At 40.3% G+C, this 22,212-nt stretch overlaps 1 long non-coding RNA gene across 1 annotated transcript in view; it reads left to right on the forward strand.

The window, feature by feature from the left end:
* The first annotated feature begins 4,186 nt into the window (after positions 1-4,186).
* LOC131828136 (uncharacterized) overlaps positions 4,187-22,212 on the forward strand; it is a 56,676-nt gene continuing 38,650 nt past the window's right edge. The window contains exons 1-2 of the long non-coding RNA XR_009352251.1: positions 4,187-4,380; positions 7,949-8,090. This is a non-coding gene — a long non-coding RNA (uncharacterized LOC131828136). The remainder of the gene's footprint in view (positions 4,381-7,948; positions 8,091-22,212) is intronic.

Here is a 22,212-nt window from a genome sequence, read left to right on the forward strand (position 1 = left end):
TTTTTTTTCAGAACAATATGTTTGTGTCTGTGTTACTCCCATCATTTGGCAATGCAGTATGAGCTATTTAAACTTTCCTATTTATTGTAAATGGCTTTTCAATCAGCAAATATTTTTTTAAATGTGCACACACCACAAAAAAGCTGTGTCTACTGACTTTTCAAACATTGGAAACAGTAGAAAAATCTGTTCCAGTCTGTCTGCTGTCAAATTTTTAACCATCTGATTATATTTAAATGAAGTGTTTAGGAAGATGATTTATCTGACTGACCCTGAGAAAATTTTCCCCACTAGTCCTGAAGATGGCAGTGCTGGGCAAGTTAGTAACAACCTTTCCTCCTCGTCGCCCCCCACCCCCGCGAAAGGAATTTCTGGAATGGCAGAAACTGGGAGAGGATCCGCTAAATGTGAACCTTCTAACACTTAGCATAAACCTCTTCTGAACCCTGGAACAATTTGGTTTATCTTTTGGTTCTTTTGTTTTTGTTTAAAGCTGTACCCCATGCGTTTCCTGTTTCCAGCTGAGATCAGAAATGGAAATAGTTTAAAGGTTATTCTCATATCATGGGTAACCAGGAAGTGCCTATATAGTTTACCGAGAAGCTGGTTTTCACAGGACTGCTTGGCTTAAAAAAAAAAAAAAAAAAAAAAAAAAAAAAATCCTCACAAAGGCTCAAACCAAGATAAGTGTAGCTAAGAATACTAGAGGTTTTGAATGCCTACTGGGACCACATCTCTTGGTTTCCTTTCCTTAACAACAGAGGCCAGCTGCCTGACATTCTTTCAATTTCATTAGCAGGGTCTGGAACAGTGGGTTTAAAGCGACACAGGCTTAAGCCCTAGGTAGTAAAACCCAGGGGACTATTTCTTGGTCCTGTCATTGCTAAGGTGTAGGCAGGGAAACAGGGGGGATGGAGCGGGGGTTGTCGATACACAGGCTTGATTTTTGAGATTGTCAACACTTGGTGACAATCCAACTAGCCAGAAAACATTTATTGAAGACTTAATTATGTGAAAGGCATTCTCTCAAGCAGTTATAAACAATCACCAGCACTATTTATGTGCCATGAACCACCCCCTTGTCAAATGTGTCAGCAACATTTCATTTAATTTTCATCAGAACTGGATTCCCCCCATTTTTTTAGCAAAGGAAACTGAAGGGCAGAGAAGTTAGGAAGTGTGCCTAAGATCATGCAGTTCGTAAGTACGATCATTGAGATTCTAAGTCAAGCTGTAGCCTGTTCAATCAGTTGCTGCCTTGTCTTTTGATTCCCAGATGAACTAGCACAGATATCAAGCTCTCAGGCTGGAATCAGATATATTTGGTATCCATTTTAAAAATGGCGGGGACTGGGAGACCGAGATCCCAGTGTTTTCCTTCTGCTAAGAGCTGTGGAGTTGTAAAGAAGCCAGACCCCCAATGATGGTCTATGTCATCAGGGCTGGGGACTCCATGTGGAACAACACACCTAAGTCACTTAAGGTGTCTTTCTCCACTGGGATCACAGCCTCTTTCTGGAGCTAAGATTTGCTAATGAAGCTATGGACACCAAGGATACCCATCTGGATTTTGGATACCTAGCGATAAAATACACCCAAATTTTCAAACTGTTTTTCCAGTGTATTATACCAAACTCAGAGAGTATCTCCAACTGATTCTGTTTAATTCCTCAAATTTGAATGTGTGGACCTCTCTCTTTCATCTTTGTCACTAAAACAGACATATAGAATCTCATTTTCCTTCTCTTTGCCTATGAATGTCTTACCACACTGCCTCGGGTGGTGATTCTCAGTGTGATCTCCAGATCGGAAGCATCAGCATCAGCTGGCAACTGTTAGAAATACAAATTCTCAGGTCCCCAGACCTACTGAACCAGGAACTCTGGGAGTGGAGCCCAACCATTTGTGTTTTGATAAGACTTCCAGGTGATTGTGATGCACATTTATGTTTGAAAACCATTAGACTATGCTGTTATCTATAGTGATTTGGAAGAAAGAGCTGGAGCTCCCAGTTGAGTCATTGGCCACAGTGCTGAGTTCTGTAGAAGGGGAGTCTTTGTTTGCTGCAGTGGAGAGGACAGATAGCAGAGCCCTACGTGCACTGGCTGGTCCTTGAGGTCTCACTGGATCCAATGCCCCCTTCCAGAACTTTTCTCTCACATCCTTTCCCTTTATTCTCCCACTCCTCCCACAAACCACGGGAATTCTTTTCTAGCTTTGAGAGGATATGGGATGGGAAATGGAGGTATGGATGAGGACTTCCTAGGAGTCATCCCAGTTTCTTCCAGATCTTTCATTTAGGCTTTTGACAGTCAAAAGCCAGGAAAAAAACTTACCCCCCCCTCTCAACCCCAACTTTCTGTGATTATATTCTCTTTCTAAGGCAATGAGCTTGAGATGGTCAGGATGGGAAGTGAAGAGAGGTCAAAGTAGGAAGGGGAATATATGAGTGTTCCAGAATTATTATGGCAACAAAACTGGAATGCAAACTGCGAGGTTTTCCATATTTCTTCACAAATGACTTGGGCAAAAATCTGACCACACAGAGATTAGAGGTAGCTCTGGGTTGCTGACGGTGGTTTGAGAAGCTCTAACTATATCCTCTCAGTGGGAAAATCTCTGCCCTATGGAAGATCTAGTGTAACTTAAGTTGCTTCGTAGAAATTTATTTTTATGAGTAAAGCTTAGATCCATTTGGGCATTGGTTCCTTAGAAAGAAAACGCCTTCTGAGTATGTGCCTTAGTTTGCCAGGAACTTGCCAGGAATACCTTTCCCTTTCTTTCCATCTGTCTTTCCAAGTCCCTCCTAAATGACCCATCCAAAGTCTAAAATACCTTTCCAAATATTCACGCTCATCAGTCCAGTCAATACTGATCATTCCTCTCTCTTACCACCCCATCACTTACATGTTAAATAATTCGTTTGCTTTCAGTTTAAAAACCTCTTTCCTCCTTCCTCGTTTGATTTTCTGTTTCAAGTCGGATTACTTTACCTGGAGAACTTTTTTTGTTTCCTCTAAAACATCATCATCGCGCAGGAGATGGGAACCACTTCTGTTTGTGAGGAAACGACTTCTTCTGTATCATTTCACTCTTATGTGACCGCTGAGATTATTATTTTCTACGAAGATGGCATTTTACTCTGGTCCTGTATCTGGTTCCAGTCACACCCACGCCAGGGACCCAGATGCAGCTGAAAAGTAGAGTTACGGCCAGTGCCTGTCACTTGTGGAAGGAACATATAGTAAGGCAGCACTCTCAGTGCAGGAGAACAACAGGGTTCTCTCTTGGACTTGATGTCGAAGGAGGGGTTGGGATGTCAGAAATGTGAATGTTTTGCCGGGCGCGGTGGCGCGCGCCTGTAGTCCCAGCTACTCGGGAGGCTGAGGCAGGAGGATCGCTTGAGTCCAGGAGTTCTGGGCTGTAGTGCGCTATGCCGATCGGGTGTCCGCACTAAGTTCGGCATCAATATGGTGACCTCCTGGGAGCGGGGGACCACCAGGTTGCCTAAGGAGGGGTGAACCGGCCCAGGTCGGAAGCCGAGCAGGTCAAAACTCCCGTGCTGATCAGTAGTGGGATCGCGCCTGTGAATAGCCACTGCACTCCAGCCTGGGCAACATAGCGAGACCCCGTCTCTTAAAAAAAAAAAAAAAAGAAATGTGAATGTTTTGAGGGGGAGGTTGTGGTCACAAGGTGTGTTAAGGATGGGTGGGTCACGTGGAAGTCTCTATGTAAGGTTGTTTTTTTTTTTTTTTTTTTAAGATTTTATTTATTTGTCAGAGAGAGAGAGGGAGCGAGAGCGAGCACAGGCAGACAGAGTGGCAGGCAGAGACAGAGGGAGAAGCAGGCTCCCCGCCGAGCAAGGAGCCGGATGTGGGACTTGATCCCAGGACTCTGGGATCATGACCTGAGCCGAAGGCAGCTGCTTAACCAACTGAGCCACCCAGGCGTCCCTGTAAGGTTGTTTTTGAATGATGCTCAGAGACTCCCCAGGTTCCACAGAGAAGCTTCCGGGTCAGGAGTACTGCTGGCCAGTAGTCAGAGCCAGGAGGACTGTCTCTCTCTGACACTTACTAGAGCAGCTTCAGCCGTCTCTGTTTGAACTTTTAGGACTGTGTGTAAGATTCAGTTCAAAATAAAGGATTTCCTAATGAAAAAATATTAGAGGAAAAGAGCTCCATTTTCTCTGTAGTCTTGGTTATTTTGATTACTGCATTCTCAATGTTCCTTTCCCTTTATTGATTCTTGGGATTTCACAAATCTTGGCTGAAAATATCTCAGCTGATCTACGGGAAAAGTTCCTGCTCACATGGATATCACTCCCAGAGGTGGCCATGGGAGTGATGGAGAAAACCAGAGGGAGAGACTTCCAAGGCAGAGGTAAAACCTGAGGGTGGGGGCAGAAATCAGGTCACCCAGCTCCTTTTCCCCGCCCTTTTGCTTGTCCCAATTTCTTATCCAAGTGCTAAAGAGAGTGTTTTATAAAGATACTTTTCTTTTTTTTCTTTTCTTTTAAGTGCATTCTCTTCTTCAGATACTTGGTAACAGTACTGGGTGCTCAGTGGGTGCTAAATTAATACTTCTCAAATTGAATTAAGGCCTTTGGTGCTGTTAACGAAAAGAGATGCTGGAAGGTGAGGGGAGAATACAAAAAAGGAAAGATCATAGAAGATGAACTTGTCTTTCTTTCCAGATGATTTCAAGGTACCAAGGTCAGAAATGAAAACCTACCCTCCCCCATCTCGCTCCACAAGGCATTGGACTTATTAAGAGTGATACTTTCAGGAATCGTAGCACAAAATCTGACAGTGTCTCAACAATCCAGTGCAGCCCACATATGATGCTAAACTGGGTCCCAGAATTCTGATTTTTGGCTTATTTTCAAGGAGTCAATGGGTATATGTGATTTCATTTCAGACTCTTTGTCTCCCAGACTGTTCTAGAAAACAGACTTCGGGCTATAATGTTATTTTATTTTTATGTTTTAGGAAAATGTCTTTTGCCTTTTCTCAGTAAATTAAAAATAAAAAAAAAAAAAAAAAAAGAAAGAAAGAAAGAAAAGAAAAGAAAAAGGAAAGGCATTTTGCAGCCAGATCAGGAACTGTGGTGGCGGCAGCCGCCGCCGCCACCATTGCCCCCGCTGCCGCCATGCTTCATAAAACTATCCCAAATGGGATGAGCACATTTAGCAGCATGATCAATCCACTGCTGCCGTATCGCTTCTATTTATAATCTTGGCAGAGCTACAAATTTCAAGGATTTTCGGAGACAGAGGAACTCAGTTACATGAAGTGATTTTAACTCTCATCTTTTCAGAGCTTGAATTCAAGGGAGTGGGATCTTCCAGCCTTTAAAGGAATTGATGTTCCTACAGAAGTCTACTAGCTTCCTGCTCACAGGAGAGGACTTTTAATACGCGCAAGGAAAAGGCCCAGAAGGGTCTTTTTTCTATGGCACCTTTTTTTTTCTTTTAAAGGAGTTTATAAGATAGAAATCTATTTCATGTATTTTTGTATGTTTATCCACAGATAATAGCCTTAAATCACCTAAGGGTTTACACACACATCTCTCTGCCTCGCCTCAAATTATTCATTTCCAATACTGGCCTCTCTGTTAATTAAATGGTATGTCTATGGGGGCATTTCCACTTGAATGATAATTAATGTGTTTTTTCCCAATCCAGCTGCCCATGAACTCTTGGTAGATAAATTGTTTTGCAGCACATATTTGCGGCTGGGCTTGGATAATGATTTCCTGCTCAACTAGACAAAAAAAAAAAAAAGTAAACATCACCCAAAGCACAACATCTCTTCTTTAGGTTTTTACAATTTGGTAGTGTGGGGAGAGGAAGAAAGATACTCCCTAATTTGCAAATAAGATGACCAAAGTAACAAAGTAACCAGGGTGGAAGCCACACTGACCTTTCGGTTAATTTTCATAATTATTTGATATCCTTGCCTGTGTCCCTGGTGGTTTTATGAGGCATATGGTTTCTGAGACATGTATAAATTAAGGCAAAGTTATTTAAATATTTTTGTTTCTGGATTTTTGAGATATGTTGATAAGAGATATGATATGTTGAGATATATTTTGAGATATATAGATATGTTAAAATGTGACAAATTTGCTTTTTAATTCACAAAATCTTCTTTTTCATTTGATACGCTATCATGATTTTCTGTGGGGGTCTGACTATATTGTTGTGGTTCCAGACATCGGCTCTAAAATGAGAGCTGCTTTTGAATCCTGATCTCACCATTTGGCAACTCTGAGACCGTAGGCAAGTTCTTAACCTCTTTACATCTGACTTTACTCATCCATGAAGTAGCAATAATACTAATTAATATCTCCCATATAGGGCTATTGTGTGGATTAATAGCATTTTTTTATGTAAAACAAAATAAAATGGTGCCTGGCATATACTAATCATGGTATTAACTATCAATCAATATTTAAAAAATATTTTAACATTAAAGTAGATTTACAGGAAAAATTGTAAAAATTTGTCTAGTTTTATACCACAGTCTTAATTAATTGACAAAAGTCTCTGAAAGTGCAATTTTAGCTCCAGGATATTAAAACCTCAGCAGATGGGTAGTGTGGGCATGAAATTTATAGTTTTAATGAATGTGAACCTCAAAGGAGCAGGTATAGATCAGAATCTGAAGACAGGGGAGAATTGTCCCCCCAGATAGGTGAATCTCTAAAGGTGAACAACACTCTCACAGGAAAGGGACAGGGAGGAAGTCCTTGGGCTGGGACTCCTAGCTAAGTATCTCGCTTACATAAACCCTGTTATTGCATTTGCTTAGTGCAGAGTTGGCCTCCCATACTCTGAGAGAAAGGATATAAAAGATCGTATAGTCGGGTGCCTGGGTGGTTCATTTGGTTATGTATCCGCCTCTTGGTTCCAGCCAAGGTCGTGATCTCAGGGCCCTGAGATCGAGCCCTGTGTTGTGCTCCACACTCAGTGGGGAGTCTGCTTGTCTTTCTGCTCCTCCCCCATTTGCTCTCTCCTTCTCTCTGCCCTTGAAATAAATAAGTAAAATCTTCAAAAAAATCATATAGTTAGGAAAAAAGGAAATAAAAAAAACTTTGGCTTTACAATGCCTCCTTCTAATTCAGAATGAAAAGATTAGGGAAAGTGGCATATCAGAACTGGGTCACTCCACCAGCTGATGCCAATTACATTTAAAGAGTTCTAATCTGACTTGGTTCTTGATAATAGGATCTGAGTGGGGAGTTTCCAAGCCAAAATGTTAACACAGTTGCATAGTAAATATCTAGAATGGGAGTCAATGTCGCCGCATTCAGGCAAATCTTTCTGATGAAGGTTTTAGAGAGAAGCAGGTCAACTGGCATTTCCTTTGGAAAAAATGGTCTTCAGAGCTTTGCAAACACTGTAAGACGGTCACCTTTTTCAATGCTCCCAAATTTGTCTGGAGGAATTAGGAACCTATTGGTGACCTAGCTAATGTTTATGAAATACTTCTGAGTTCTGGGCACTGAGTTAAGCACCTTGTATGTTACTTTGTGTAATCCTCTTTGCAATTTTGATCGTTTCCCATACTTTCACAGCCAAGGAAGCTGAGTTTCAGACATATAGCCAGTAGATAGTAAAATTGGGATTAAACCTAGGCAGTGTGGCTTTAGTATACATGCTGTTAGTCTTTTGTTTTGTTCTGATGCTGTTAGTTGTAAGCCCTAGATTCCCTTCTGTGATCCCACATAAAGTGTTTAAAACAAAAGAATTGGTAAGTATCAATATAGCTTCATTATATCAATTCTAATATCTAAAAAAAAAAGTTGTCCTATGGGATTTCCTTACATATTAACAAAGTACTGACAAATAGACCAAAATGTCAAATAGCAAATACTACAATGTTGGAAAATAATGGTGTCCTTACACAGTTACTGAGATCACTTTTTTTTTTTTTTCCTGTTGAAGATGTGAACAAATCCCATAGGTAAAGCTAGTCCCTAAATGGAGGCATTTCATTGCTATGAAGGCACAATAGTAGCACCTGGAGAACTATCACAGCGAAACCACTGCCGATGCTGGGCATTGCACTGACCTGCTATTTGAAACGGTGAGTTTCACACTCTGCCTAATAATTAAAGCAATTTATCTTCAGGTGGATCTAGGCCATTTTGTTATTTCAACATGAAACTCTTGGGGAATGAAGATGACCGTAGAGAATCTCTGTTGTGCAAATACTAATGTGAAAAGTAAGTAGATAATTCTTTGAGATGCCATCAGCTGTGTGGTCATCTGAACTTTGGTTGCTGAATTGGTGTCACTACCTATAGCTAAAAAAGACTTCCACAAAAACTAGCAGTAAAGTCACTGAAGCTTTACCACCATCTTGCAGGACCTAAAATGTAAATGACCTGACAATGTCTGTACAAGTCCTTTTCTGGTCCTAAAGGCCAAATTAAGAAACAAATATGACAAAATAGTGCCCACAAAGGCCAACGGATTCAGATATTATATGGCATGACATTTCAGTATGGGTTTGTTCTGTTCAGTTCAATACCCACTAGACAGTAGTGTGTCACTACTGAACAACTGAAGTGCGGCTACTCTGAATTGAGATGTGCTGTGGGTGTAAAATAAGAATTAGATTTAAAGATTTACTATGGAAAAAGAATGTAAACCATCTCGAAAATTCTAAATATTTCTTATGTTACAATATTTTTAATAAATTGGCTTAAGTAAAATATATTATTAATATTAATTTCAACTATTTTTTGGTTACTTTTTAAAACGTGGCTACCATAAGAATACATACATGCTTTACATTGTATGTCTCTCAGGCTGTTCTGGTAGGTACTGCCCCCTAAAGGCAGCTGAGAAATGAGACTGCTTTGTTCTTCATCATGGACAATGAGGGACTGTCTAGGAGCCAAATGGAGTATTTTGATCTCTAGTGATTTTTTGTTTGTTTGTTTCCAAGTTCACTAGTTTCTGTTCTTTATTTCAACCTTTCTTCTATTTTCTTTGGGTATTCTTCCCCACCCCCCTGACCCCGCCAGTCTTCAATGGAGTCTGTAGCTCATTTATTTTTAGTCTTTCTTGTTTCTCAGTAAATTAACTTAAGACTTAAGGATTACTTTAAAACATCCCCAAATTTTGGCATGTAACGCTTATATTGCTGTATAGTTAAAATATATTTTTTTATAATATCCTCATACAGTTCCCTCTTTGACTACTAGGTTATTTTTATGATACAGATATGTGATATAGATTCTTTGACATTTCTTGAAATTTCCTTTGTGACTTGCTATGTAGTCAGTTTTTCTGACAGTTCCATTTGTACTTGAAAAGAATGTGTATTTTATATTTTTTATTCATTATGTGCAGGCTTCTACATACAGTGAGTCTTCTAGGTTAGCTCTTTGTGTTGTTCAAATCTATATTATAATTATAATTATAATTATAAATCCTTAAATAGCAAGGATTATAAAATTATCATTATAAATCCTTAATACTTTTTCTGTCTGCCTTGTGTATTGGTTTCCGAGAGAGCTATATGAAATTTCCCACTATGATTATAGATTTGTCAATTCCCCCTTATAATTCTGTCATTACTTTATGTGTTTTGAGGCTATACTGTTAGGTACATAAAAGTTCATGGCTAGTTTCTTGTTGATTTGTTCTTTTTATCATATGTATCTCTGTTCTTATCAATACCTCTTGGCTTAAAATTCTATGTTGTTTGTTTGGAATATAGTAACACCTACCATCTCTTGATCAGTATTTGCTTGGCTCATATTTGTCCATCTCCGTCTGTATCATTATGTTTTCTGTGTATCTCTCCAAATAAAAAAATAGCTGAATGTTAATTTTTTTAATAAAATTCAACTTGAGGTGATTTTATTATTATTATTTTTTTTTACTTAAAATGATTACTAACACATTAATGCCTATTTGTGCTTTCTGTTTTTATGTTTGTTTGTTTGATTGGTTATTTTTCTTTTTTCTAGTTTTTTAAAAATTAAATTGACCAAGTTTTATTCTCTTTACAGCCTTTCAACTCATTTGGTAATTATACATTTGATTTTTATTCCTTTTACCGGTTTTCCTTCTGACTTAGCAAATTGTGAAGTTAACCAAATCCCCTATCTCCCTCCTGAACAATATAAGAACTGAGAATGATTATTCCTTCCTCTATCTAAATTATCATGTACTATTCTAGTTTCTTCTTTCATCTAAGCCACCAAATTATTTTATGTTATCATTATTTTTTATCCAAAGTTCATTTAGATCTACCAACATGCTTACCAGCTTCTTTATCTCATTATTTCTAGCATCCACTCTTTTCTTCCAGATTTACCATTATTCTTGTTGAATAATGTTATTTAGTAATTTTTTCAGTAAACTGCTATGAGAGCAAACCCTTTCAATCTCTGTATTTACCTTCCCTTGACATAGTTTAACTGGTGGATAGTAATTCCGCTTTACCACTTTGAAAATTCTGGCAACTTTTGTTACCAATGGATGAGACATTTTTCTGTCCGTCCACTTTGTCTCTCTTCATACATGGAATGACATTTTGAACTCCTCTGTTTGTCATGGCTCCAAAGTCACTATTAAGTTCTATAACCATTAAGGGTATAAACTAGGAGCTGTTTTGGTTAAGCTTCTATGCACTTCTCTGATTTTGATTCCATTTTTCACACTCAGGGATTTCACCCTCTGCATTTAAAATTTGCCTCTGTATTCAAATTTTGTTTCTATAGAGTTTAATTTTTTCATGAAGGAGAGTCATTCTCTGTCAATTCAGTCTGCCATATTGACTTGACATTCTCAGTGGTCTCATTACTGCTACACTCCACAGTCCCTGGAGGTGCCAATCTGACAGGATGGCCTTGACTCCAATGTCTGCAAGTTAGAGTCATGGAGAATTTATGATAAAGGTTGAAGACTCAGGGCATGTTTATTTGCTGAGAACACTCATGACACCCCCACGTTCCACTCTCACCTCTTCTCCTGGTCCCTGAACATTGGCAGTCTGCTCTCCTAGGCAGAATTCCTTGCATATGCCCTCTACCTGGCATCCCCATTATGGGCTCTACAGCTGGTCCCTAGGATATGCCTCTTCGACTATACATTGGAGAGAAGTGCACTTACATCCCACCTGCAGCCTTCTCTGTGCTGCCATGGGTTACTTGACATTTATCAGGTGAGCCTGATTCTAGTTGACCAAGTCACGTTCAGGGACATACCTCTCTGAGATGTCCGGCTGAAGCCTTCCCTCTCCCTGGCTCTTAGCCCTGGAGAGAAGTGTCTGCAACCTTCTGCTGGGGAAGGGAAGGAGGAAGGGGACACAGGGCTCAGCTTGTGCCAGAGAAAACTTCTTCACAAAATTCCCTCTCTCAACTCTTTGCCCTTTCATAATGCCTTTCCTATAGATCAGTAATTGAAACTTCCCTTAGTACCAACTTTAACATTTTTTCATGACTTCATTTATTTATTCTCACTTCTCTTTACTCATACTAACCCAATGTTTTGGTATTTTATATCTGAACTCAAGTATATATCAGATTCTGGTGCCTATTTACTCTAGTAACAGTAACTAATGAGTTATTAAGGATTTCTAAAATGTTTTATCATTTTTTTTCTCGAGATTTTCCTTTAGTCTTCATTATTATGGGATATTTTTTCTCTTCTAAATAGTGGTCTGTGATCTGTGGTCCCCTATGTTAAATGCAGTAAATAAAAAGTTTGAGTGAAGAGACTTCTGGGAATGGAAATTAATCCAATAGTCATTAAAAGTTTTAATCTTAATTTTGATAGGTTATCTTTCACGTATTAGGCATCACATAAATATTTTGAATAAATGAGTGACAGTGAAGCAATGAAAAATCTGTAACACCTGTTCTTGAATTAGAGAAATGCCAGAAAGAACTGAAGGAATTACTATTTCTCAAATTTCAAAGAAGAACCAAAACTTTTTGGTGTGCCTTTTCTGAGTTCCAGACACATTCCCTGTGGTGTACTTAAAACATTTTACCTAGAGTTGCCGTGTTCTGTGTCTGCCATTATTCTTCCTGAATTTGTGATATTATCTTACTTTAAAATCCGTTCAAGGATGCTTGCAGGTTCGTTGATAACCTGGGACTGGTAGTGGGACTGGATGAAGTTAAAGGTCTTTTCCAATCTAGAGATCCTGTGATTTCTTTCACAATTCTGGCATGGTCTCTTCTCTTCACACTAGTTGTCCAGCAGAAGTGAGTTATGCAGGGCAGAGCTTGGGAGCCTGTGGAACAATTACTTTTCCAAATGTCTTCATTGGCAATAGTATGCTGCCATATGGCTAAGTATAGCATGCAGGTGTCACAGATGAAAACTTCCAGAAGCTTTCATGGCCTCCCAAAGCCAAATAAGTTGCTTTGGGAACACGATGTACTTTATAAGGAAAGTTAGATTTTTGTCCACATGTGTCTTAAGGAGAATGAATTATTTAGAATGAAATGGGATACATCTACATAAAGGAACATTTTGTGTTTTCTTAGTGTTAAGCACAGGGGTATATTGAACAAAGTATCAAAGGTAGGCTTTTACTTTTTAAAAACTATTCTCCCTGAAAGTTCACGTTTTTTTTGTTTTGTTTTGTTTTGTTTTGTTTTTTAAAGATTTTATTTATTTATTTGACAGACAGAGATCACAAGTAGGCAGAGAGGCAGGCAGAGAGTGAGAGAGAGGAGGAAGCAGGCTCCCCGCGGAGCAGAGAGCCCGACGCAGGGCTCGATCCCAGGACCCTGGGACCATGACCTGAGCCAAAGGCAGAGGCTTTAACCCACTGAGCCACCCAGGCGCCCCAAAGTTCACGTTTTTGACCCAAGTTTGCCACAGCTTTCCATCCGTCTGCTATGGAGAAAACATATAACAGTAATAGGACTTTTGAGTTCTATTTGTTATATTATCAATGACTGTGTAACAACACACTTGAGTTCTACGTTATTCTTTTTTCTGTGTAAGGAGGAGGATCTTCCTGTTCCAAACAGCCCTAGATTCTAGAAGGACGACATGTATAAGAATACTAAGAGGTATTAATTTCTCTCTTAGCTTCTATACATATTTAAATTCCTATGATTGAATTCAGTAAACAGGAAATGGGAACATATACACCCACATTCTAAATGACTGAGAAAGAAGTTGATAAACAACCAGATTTAACAAGCATTTTAATTAGGGGAAGAGACTGGACCAAAAAAGGGAAAAGAACATCACTAATGCTGAACTTCAAGGAACTCTATTAGCACCCATATTGTTCTCCAGTTAATACAGGGATAACATCGTACGTTCTACAGAATAACTGTCATCTATGATTCCAGTTATTGAAACATTCTAAAAATACCATTCTGAATCCTTCAAAGCAGAAATCCTCAATGCCAGATAACTTGCTGTGCTAACTTCCGCAGATCCATACGTATGTGGGTACGTATGTGCATGTAAATGTCGACGGTGGTGTCACCTCTGGAGTTTTGTGACTGCCAGGAATCACCAGTGAGTTGTATACACGCACATTTGATGGTAACTAGTAGAAATAGGATGGCTTGAAGGAAAAACTATTAAAAAAAAGGAAGTCTCCTGGAATGAATTATGCTGCGTAGTCCTGCAGAGGCAATGGAATAGATTGTGGCTTCGGAGAACAATACAACAGGAAAATTACAAGGAAATCTGACCAAGAATGTTTTAGTGACCCACGGCATAGAACAGCTCACTATAGGCAGACAGGCCAAGTGGTCTCTTCAACTTATGGTTCACATTTTCATAAGAAAGAACCAGCTAGCTAGTTCAAAAAGGGTGGCAATAATTGCTTTCTCTGTCAGTGGGAAAATAGGGAAAATGAAAAACAGGATCACTTAAGCAAAGAGAACTTATTTTGTGCATTCTGAAGCAGTCTCTCAGTTTGAAGTCGAAACCAAACATCATGTTTCCTTCGGAAGCAACAAATTTTTTCTTCATAATGGAGCGTTATCTCCTGTAAAGAAAAATAAAGCAATGCTATTTATGTGTTTAGTGTTTTTAAAAAAATAAAGACTAGCAGTCGCCAGAATGATGGGACAATGGATAAAGAGCAGACCCAAAGATTTTCTTCCCTCCTCCAAACCTCCATCCTGTGAGGTTCCCTAGAGAGGAGAATGCAGAAGTGGATCAGAGCAGGGAGGCTCGAGCTCTGGAAAGTTATCTCCCACTCGTTTGGAGTTTGAATTCCGCGAGGTTAACTTGCAGACCCACTCTGGCCCTCTGGCTATTTCTGGAAAGAACCAGGGAGCCTCTTTAAGTCATGTGACTTGGCTGTTAAAGATCTTGACAAGAAATCTTTCCTTGACTTAGTGACAGGTTAAAGAAGCAAGGAATGAATGATCTAACGGAGCATGAACATTTCTGCCTGCCCCACGTCCCTTTCTTGAGAGGTGCTGTGCTTGGAATCTCAGGTGCATTTTTGGGTCAAGCCCCGGTGTTCACCTGCACCCCCCTCTGTGGAAGGACACAGCCTAGTCTCTTCCCAGCTCTGCCTGTTCTTTCCAAAAGGAGCCACCATGGAGTGCCTGATTCAGCCAACCTTTCCCTTGTACAAATGTACAAATCTGTTGGGAGTAAGGCATTCTAGGCAGGCAGTGGACAAGAAAAATCACTGTGGTGCTTGCTTCTCTGCACGAGACTAAACTCTTCAACTGGCAGAAGGAGAAGCACAGCTCTCTGCCCAAAGGGCTTCGCTCAGTTTGATGGTCCAATACATGGTTGAAAAATAAGATCATCTTGAAGGCTTAAAACTGCAGTCAAGTTTGTGATTTAAATATTAACGATGTTACCTCATCTCCATCTAAATAGAGTGACTGTCATTGGGGTATTGTTAGATGTCTTCATAAATACAGGGTTTAAGTAAGTATCTATCCTGGATGAGGAAGGAAATGGGGTGGGTTTCATTTCCCAGGGGGAAGACAGGGATGCAGTATGGGGTATTATGAACAGCAGTAGCTTTGAAGATTAAGTGGTTTGGTTTTGAGGAAGGACCCAGCCACATCTGGGCTCTTTGGCTTTGGCCAAGTTACTTTCTGTGTAAACTTTTTGAACTTCCATCCTTTCCTCTGTAAAATGGAGCTAATAATGTCAATGCCATTGAGTTGTTGTCAGATTTGAGTAAATAAATCAAGTAGAACAGGGCCTGGTACGTAGTTAACCGATCGGGGAAATGGTGACTCTATTTATAGCATTAAGATGGAAGACATAAAAGCATTAAAATAGAAGGATGTAAATATCAACAGGTGTTATCAGGGCTAGGAGATTAGGGAAGGTTTCTATTTTCTCCCTCATTCTTTATTAAAAAACAAGAAAGAGGAATGAAATTTATGACACTGACTTTCTTTCTTTTTAAAGATTTTATTTATTTATTTGTCAGAGAGAGAGCAAGAGAGCGAGCACAAGCAGGGGAAGCTGCAGGCAGAGGGAAAAGCAGGTTTCCTGCTGAGCAGAGAGCCTGATGTGGGACTCCATCCCACGACCCTGGGATCATGACCCAAGCCGAAAGCAGACGCTAAACCAACTGAGCCACCCTAGCGTCCCAGATTCAGATTTTCTGTATATACCATGTCTGTATTTATATCTGTCCCTCCATCTCTCTACCTATGTATACATATAGAGATTTGCATGCATGTAGTATTTTGGGCTGAAATGAAGGCTTGCTTTGGAGAACCAGCTAAGACGCCAACTACACTCCCGTGTAGGGTGAGGACTCTGGTACCGGCTTCCTTTATAAAATGCTGTGATAGGAGGGCACGATTATGAAAGTCTCTATGCCCTGAAGTGATGCGATTCCGTGCTGATCCCCAGGAGCAAACAACGCGTTTTGTAGTATAGTGTGTATAGTTTGACTTGGGTTCCTCATGGAGAACATTATTCTTTGCAGACTTCCTGTCCCAGGTCTAAGGGGAAAAAGAAGAGTAAGGTCGTAAGTGTTAATCTGAAGTTTGTGATTCTCACCGTCGTTCAGAATCACACAGCTGTATCCAGATGCTTTTGGCCAATGAGTCTCTACGTCGACATCTACCTGGTTAAGATTGGTTCTGCCTATTCTGTTAAGAGGGTGCCTGCTCTGTTTGCTCTGTTTCACTAAACTAATAAATCATGACTGCTTTTCTTAGCCATTTAAAAGTCATTTCCTCTCATGTTCCCTGGGCACCAGAGGCAGTCTTGTACATAAAGACTGGTGTGTGTGTGTGTGTGTGTGTGTATGTTTTGATTGCTGCCTTCAAAAATAGTATATGATAGCAAACAAATGCTTAGAGATTTTAAAGCCAAAATTTATCAACAACCCAAACTCTAGCAGTGTATTCATCAAAAAGCAAAGATGTATGACTTGTATTACTTAACCTTTCCAAGCCACCTGCTTCTTATTATATTTTATATTTCATATTCAACTTCTTATTTGAAATTCAAGCAACTTATTATAATCATGTGCATGCTTTCTGAGTTAAAGTGGAACATTCTAAAATCCAGTGTTTCATGTATAAAAATTGCTCTTACAATAATTCATCTGTTCTACAAATATTTACTGAGTACCAAGTGCGACACAGATTTCTAGATATTGGGGCTATATCAGTGAGCAGAGGAGAGGAGCGTGTCTGCCTTCATAGAGCTTAGACTTCTCGTGTGTCTGGGGTGAGGAGGAAGAGAGACAGACAGCAAACACTAATATTGTGGATTGGACTGTAATGAGTGGTATGGAGAAATAGCAAAGCAGGAAGATGGCAAGTTCCAAGAGTGTGTGTTTGTTGTAGGGAAGAGGGGAGGGGTTCAGATTTAAATAAGGGTATGGAGAAAGACTCTGCTGTCAGGGTAATTTTGGAACAAAGATCTGCAGGAGGTGAGGGAGAGGGCAGGGGTTGGGGGACTGGGGAGGTGGGTAACTCATGGGAAAGTCTCCTACTGAGAAGGGACGGTCAAGTACAAAGACCCCAAGGCGGGAGCTGTCTGACCTGTTTGAGGAACAGGTCCATGGGATGGGAATGGAGCAAGGGAAGTAAGAGATACAAGTAGGAGAGAAAACGTGGCCAGATCACAAATACAGAAATATTTCAAAGAAAGAGAAATAATCAATTAGTATACACATTAGGCACAGAGGCAACATCCATGACCAGAACAGATGACAGATTCCTGCTCCCAGAGTTGATATTCTAAAGAGGGGAGACTGTAAAAAGAAAAAAAAAAAAAAGAAAAGAAACTAAACCAAACCAAACCAAACCCCACAGAAAGTAATGAGCTAGTATGCCAGTAGGGATAAATGCAATAGGCAAAAAAAGAGCGGGAACGCTGGAGCAGGTTGTGTGGGCGCTGAGTGGTTCTCTGTTACCTATGATGAGCTTGACTGTAAACTTCTCAAGATTGGTGCCCAGCTTTTTCTTTCGTTTATGGATTATTCCGTTCTCAACACGAGATGAGTCAACTAATATGAAATAATTGAAAACGATCCTGCTAAATAGTCTTTCAACAAATATGTTTTGGTTATGTGTTGTGTATCAAGGACTGTAATGGTTGAAATCTGACAGTAATAGCTTCCTAGACGTAGTTTGAGCCCCATGGGAGAGAGGAGGTTCTAATCTGAAGCTGGGTAAACTGTCTTCATAGTCCACAAAAGGCCATGATACCTTGGGTGCTCCTTAGGGTGAGGCCTTTCATAGATTGTGGGATGGAGGTGAGACATTCTTCTGGGTTCTATTTTTCTTCTTTCTTTCTTTCTTTTTTTATTTATGAGGCCAGCAAGTCTGACTCCAACTCAATAACTCACTTTAGATAAACTTGTCCTCAGCTTTGTTTGGAAGATGTTACTCTTGGTCATTCTTTACTGTCCATTACTTCAGATGACTAGTGATATGGTTCAACAATTGAACCAAAGATATATTCAGTCACTAGCAGCAATGACGTATTTTTCTGCATTAATGTCTGTCCTTGGCAAAGGATGCTTCTGCTGCTCCCTTTGCCGCCTTGCTGTCAGTTTGATAAATGGACAGGCTTCCTTCCCAGCAGGGCTGGTGTGGCTCTGGGTTGCAACACTGCCCACTTCGGCGGTCTGCAGGCCATTGCTCCGTCCTCCTGTGAGCTCACAGAGCCCATTCTGAGCGCACCGGGGCATCCCCAAAGATGCTCAGCTCAGGCTGACAGCATCACACCAGTACCAGGAGAAAATAAAGTTTTGTTCTATCTGTTAAACATCTCTGCCAGGCTCTACAGAGACATACTGTGAGAAGGAGAAAAAGAAAGTTAATTCTGTCTGTTGCACAAAGTCAGTTTGAAAATTTACTGCCAGAGCCTTGCAACAGATCTATTTGTATGTTTTCGCTTTTCTTTCAAGCACTGTTTCTAACTCAATGAGGATTCATGCGTTGGATGTTGAAAAGGGGAAAAAAAAGTGAAATAAGGTATTAATGAGCACTGTTTGTAATGGTGAAGAGAGTGAAAGAAGATGAAAGGAAGGGTAGCCAGAGGAAACCAGGCCATCCAAGCCCTTTGTTCAGAATCGATAGCATCAGCTTTGGGGAGCAGACTAAGTGTGGATGGACGGTGCTGTACCATGTGCTTCTGTTATGTACCTGCTCCTTTGTCCTCTACTTATGTATGTGTATGGACCACGTCTTTCACAGTTCTGTTCACCCTCCTACTCCCATCCCAATGAGGCTCCTGAGAAAGAAAACGAGGACATTCATCACCTTTTACAGAAGGGGAAACTGAGGTGCACAGCGATCTAGTTCGAGTCTGGTTCACAGAGCTGTCTGTGGTAGCAGGCATTTGTTCTAGAGTCTTACTATTTAAACAAATAGGTCAAAGGTCGATAAAAAAAAACCAAGAAATTGAGGGCTTTTGCATTGTAAAAAAACTACAATTTCTCCATGAAAATCAGGCAAGTCGAAAAAAACTAGGCAGATACATCTTACGCTAGGTGAATGAAGCACAGATTTTTTTCTGACATTATTCATTTTTCAGCTATGTCATCCGTTATCATGTGTGTCAAAATGCCAACAAGAAATAGAAGGGAAGAGAACTAATTGTTTTTCAATGCCTACCACATCCCTGGCACTGTGGTTCGCACATTGAATATGTAATCTTGTGTTTTTCATATTAGACTTCTATTTTAAGAACTTTTCTTAACTAGTAAAAGTTAAAGAACATTGTCATTATAGCTAGCCTTACCTATACATTTTACTTGTTTCAATGTTTACTACCACTTTTTATATACCGTGTATTCCATTTCCTTGTTTTGTTCTTTTTTGCAGTTTCCTCTGGCTAGAGATTTTCTTGAGGGATGCTTCTGGATGGTGTGTGCTGTTGTGGGACTTTTGGAAATCCTTACCTATCTGAAAATGTCTATCTCTTGCTGCCACATCAGGGTAGATTGGCTAAAGGATAATGGAGTCACATTCTTTTCGGGTAAGTCCTTTGCAAATGTTACTGTTTTCTAGCTTTTGGTGTAACAGATGAGATATTTCTGATTTCTGGCCTGATTTCTTTTCCCCTTTCCAGGTGAACTGTTATTATTATTACAGTTATTTTCTGCTTGGAAGCTTGAAGGATTTTATCTTTATCCTTGGGACTCAGAAATTTTGCCGGGATATATTTAAGTACTTGTACTTTTTCCCAGTAGTCTGCCCTAGCTGTAGGCTCTTTCATTAGATATTCACAGTAATACTTTTAGAGATGTCTTAGCTTGGGTTCTTCTAAAAAGCAGAGCCTGGGACATAGACTCGGTGTAGTTTATTTTGGGAAAATTATCACAGAGAACTAGACGAGGCTACTTGGAAGATTAAAGTGGGGAAGGAAGGAAATCCAGTCTCCAGGTACCTTACTGAGTTGGTTACCAACATGGGCAACTAGGGCTTAAACCACCTCGGGGCCATTTGAAGAAGTACATAGGCTGTACCTCAGAATGATCCACTTAACAGTAGGAGGGGAAAAGCATTTATCCACCAGTTTCCATGCCTCTGTCGGTCAAAGGTTGCTCCAGGAGGTGTTAACTTCCTTAGATTTCTGAGTTTGCACATTTATCCCCAGGGATTGGATCTCTTAGTTGTTTCACCTTTGTTGGGCTGTGCTTGCTGAAATTGCGTGGAAGCATGGAGAGAAGCCCTGGTGAATTGTGTGGGTTTAGAGATTTATTCCTTCAAACCACCATTGCGTAGCAAATAGCTTAATTTCTGAGCGGTCATCAGGGTCAGTATGTCAACCTCCCTTCTTTGTTGATCCATTAGTTTGAAAAGCCCTAAATGACAAAATAGTATTCATAGCTATATTTTTTTATTCTTAGATATTTATTTATTTATTTATTTATTAGAGAGAAAGAGAGAGAGAGAATGAGTGAGGGGAGGGGCAAAGGGAAAGGAGAGAGTGAATCCAAAGGAGACTCTGTGCTGAAGACAGAGCTCAACATGGGGCTCAATGTGGGGCTTGATCTCCTGACCCTGAGATCATGCCTTGGGCCAGAATCAACAGTCATATGCTTTAACTGACTGAGTCTCAGTAATCATAGCTTTAAATTTAGTAGAAGTCCTTCTGTCTTTCTGTGTTCTCTGGTGGAAGCCTCCTCCCCTACCCTCCATCTTCACTCCCAGTACCAGGACTCAAAACTTTTAATTCTGCAGAGCTTAAGGTTACAGGGATGGGAAGCAAATATTCTGAGAGTGTGTCTCCAGGAGTGATGATGGGAAGAGCTAATTCTACTTCTACCCCTTGGTTTTTGGACTTAGGTATTCTAGATACACTTCACCATATACTGGCTAGAGGTTCTCTACATATACAGAGTCCTAGAGGACAGGACTCAACCTAATGTGGTCCCCAAGGAAGCTCCTTAGCTGAGCCTAAAATAGAAGATTCCATCATTCTGTGGGGCTGACTTCTTCACAGTGATGTGGTATGTGGTGGGATCTGAGGATTCTCTAGTCACGCACTCATTTCACTTACCTTCATTGTAAAATATGTCCCTTGATCTGAGTTGATTTTATTGGGATTCTAAGATGGTAAATCATATACTCCCCAAGCCTCAGATGATGCTAGCTGAGGCAGCTTGGATAGAAAAGGCAAAGTCATAATGAAAGTCAGTGTAAATTCTGGCAAGGATATATTGCTGCCTTTCTAGGGTGTCACTAACTTGTCAAGAAGAGATTGGCCTTCTTGAGGGATGTTTCTATATTGAGGCACCATATTGTGTCTCTGCTGCTGGCAGCTTAGAAATTCAGCAGGAGCAATAGCTAGATCAGCCTGAGTGAGAGAGAGCCTGTGCTGTCGGGTCTATGCATAGCCTCCATTCCTGTCACCAAGGCTGTTTCATTCATGAGACTACTGTGCAAGCACTTGGGTTACTGGTTAGAGGCTGACTGATAAGTCACTGGACAAGTTAACCTCTTCTTCTAATTGCCCAGTGCCTCTCTGAATGCTTTAGAAGGCTCTCCAGTAGGCATTAATTTAAGGCACCAATATCCCTACACGCTTTGGGCCCTCTGCCAAAGATTTATTCACAAACCTGTTCCTCAAACTTCCTTATCTGTTTTTAAGTCTTTAATTGTGCTCCTTTCAAAAATCCTGACCAATCAGCAAAGCTCTCTGTAAGCCCAAAAGTTTGTGTATATCTGTGCTTTAGGCAGTTTCCGCCCTGTGGACGAGTTGTATAGCCAATTGTGTGGCCCGGAGTTATGCAACTGGGCAAATTTCTCTTTTCTGGTGCCCTTCAGGGTCACCTTTGAGTGGGACTGAATTGTGGTGGCAGTCTATCTTCATTTATCATAAATATACTGGGCTAATCCTTCTGTGAACCAGGCTCAAATATTTTCTCCTCTATGAGTTAGTCATAGGGAAGTCTCCAAGACAGTATGGGTGCAACAGAGGAAAGTCACATGACTGTTGAGGCCACATGCTCATGTAAGTTACTTGTGCTCTCTGGACCTACTCAACACAATCCCAAATGTACTATTTACATCATACAGTGACTGTATCTTTTCCTGGATGACCAGATGACTGTGGATCTCATAATCTCATTCCCCATTCCAGCTCCAGCTGCATAGTCACACTTGATGTTCTAGCTTCTACTAGGGCCCCAAAGCATGCGAGGTGAAGTTTCTCTGCCTTTGAATTTTTGATCTGGCTCCAGAGGCCAGGAGTCTCATATTGAGGTTTAACAGAGATTCTGCATAGCATTCTAACCCACAAAGTATACC

This window comes from Mustela lutreola, chromosome 3, assembly GCF_030435805.1.
Source record: "Mustela lutreola isolate mMusLut2 chromosome 3, mMusLut2.pri, whole genome shotgun sequence".
Taxonomy (NCBI): domain Eukaryota; kingdom Metazoa; phylum Chordata; class Mammalia; order Carnivora; family Mustelidae; genus Mustela; species Mustela lutreola.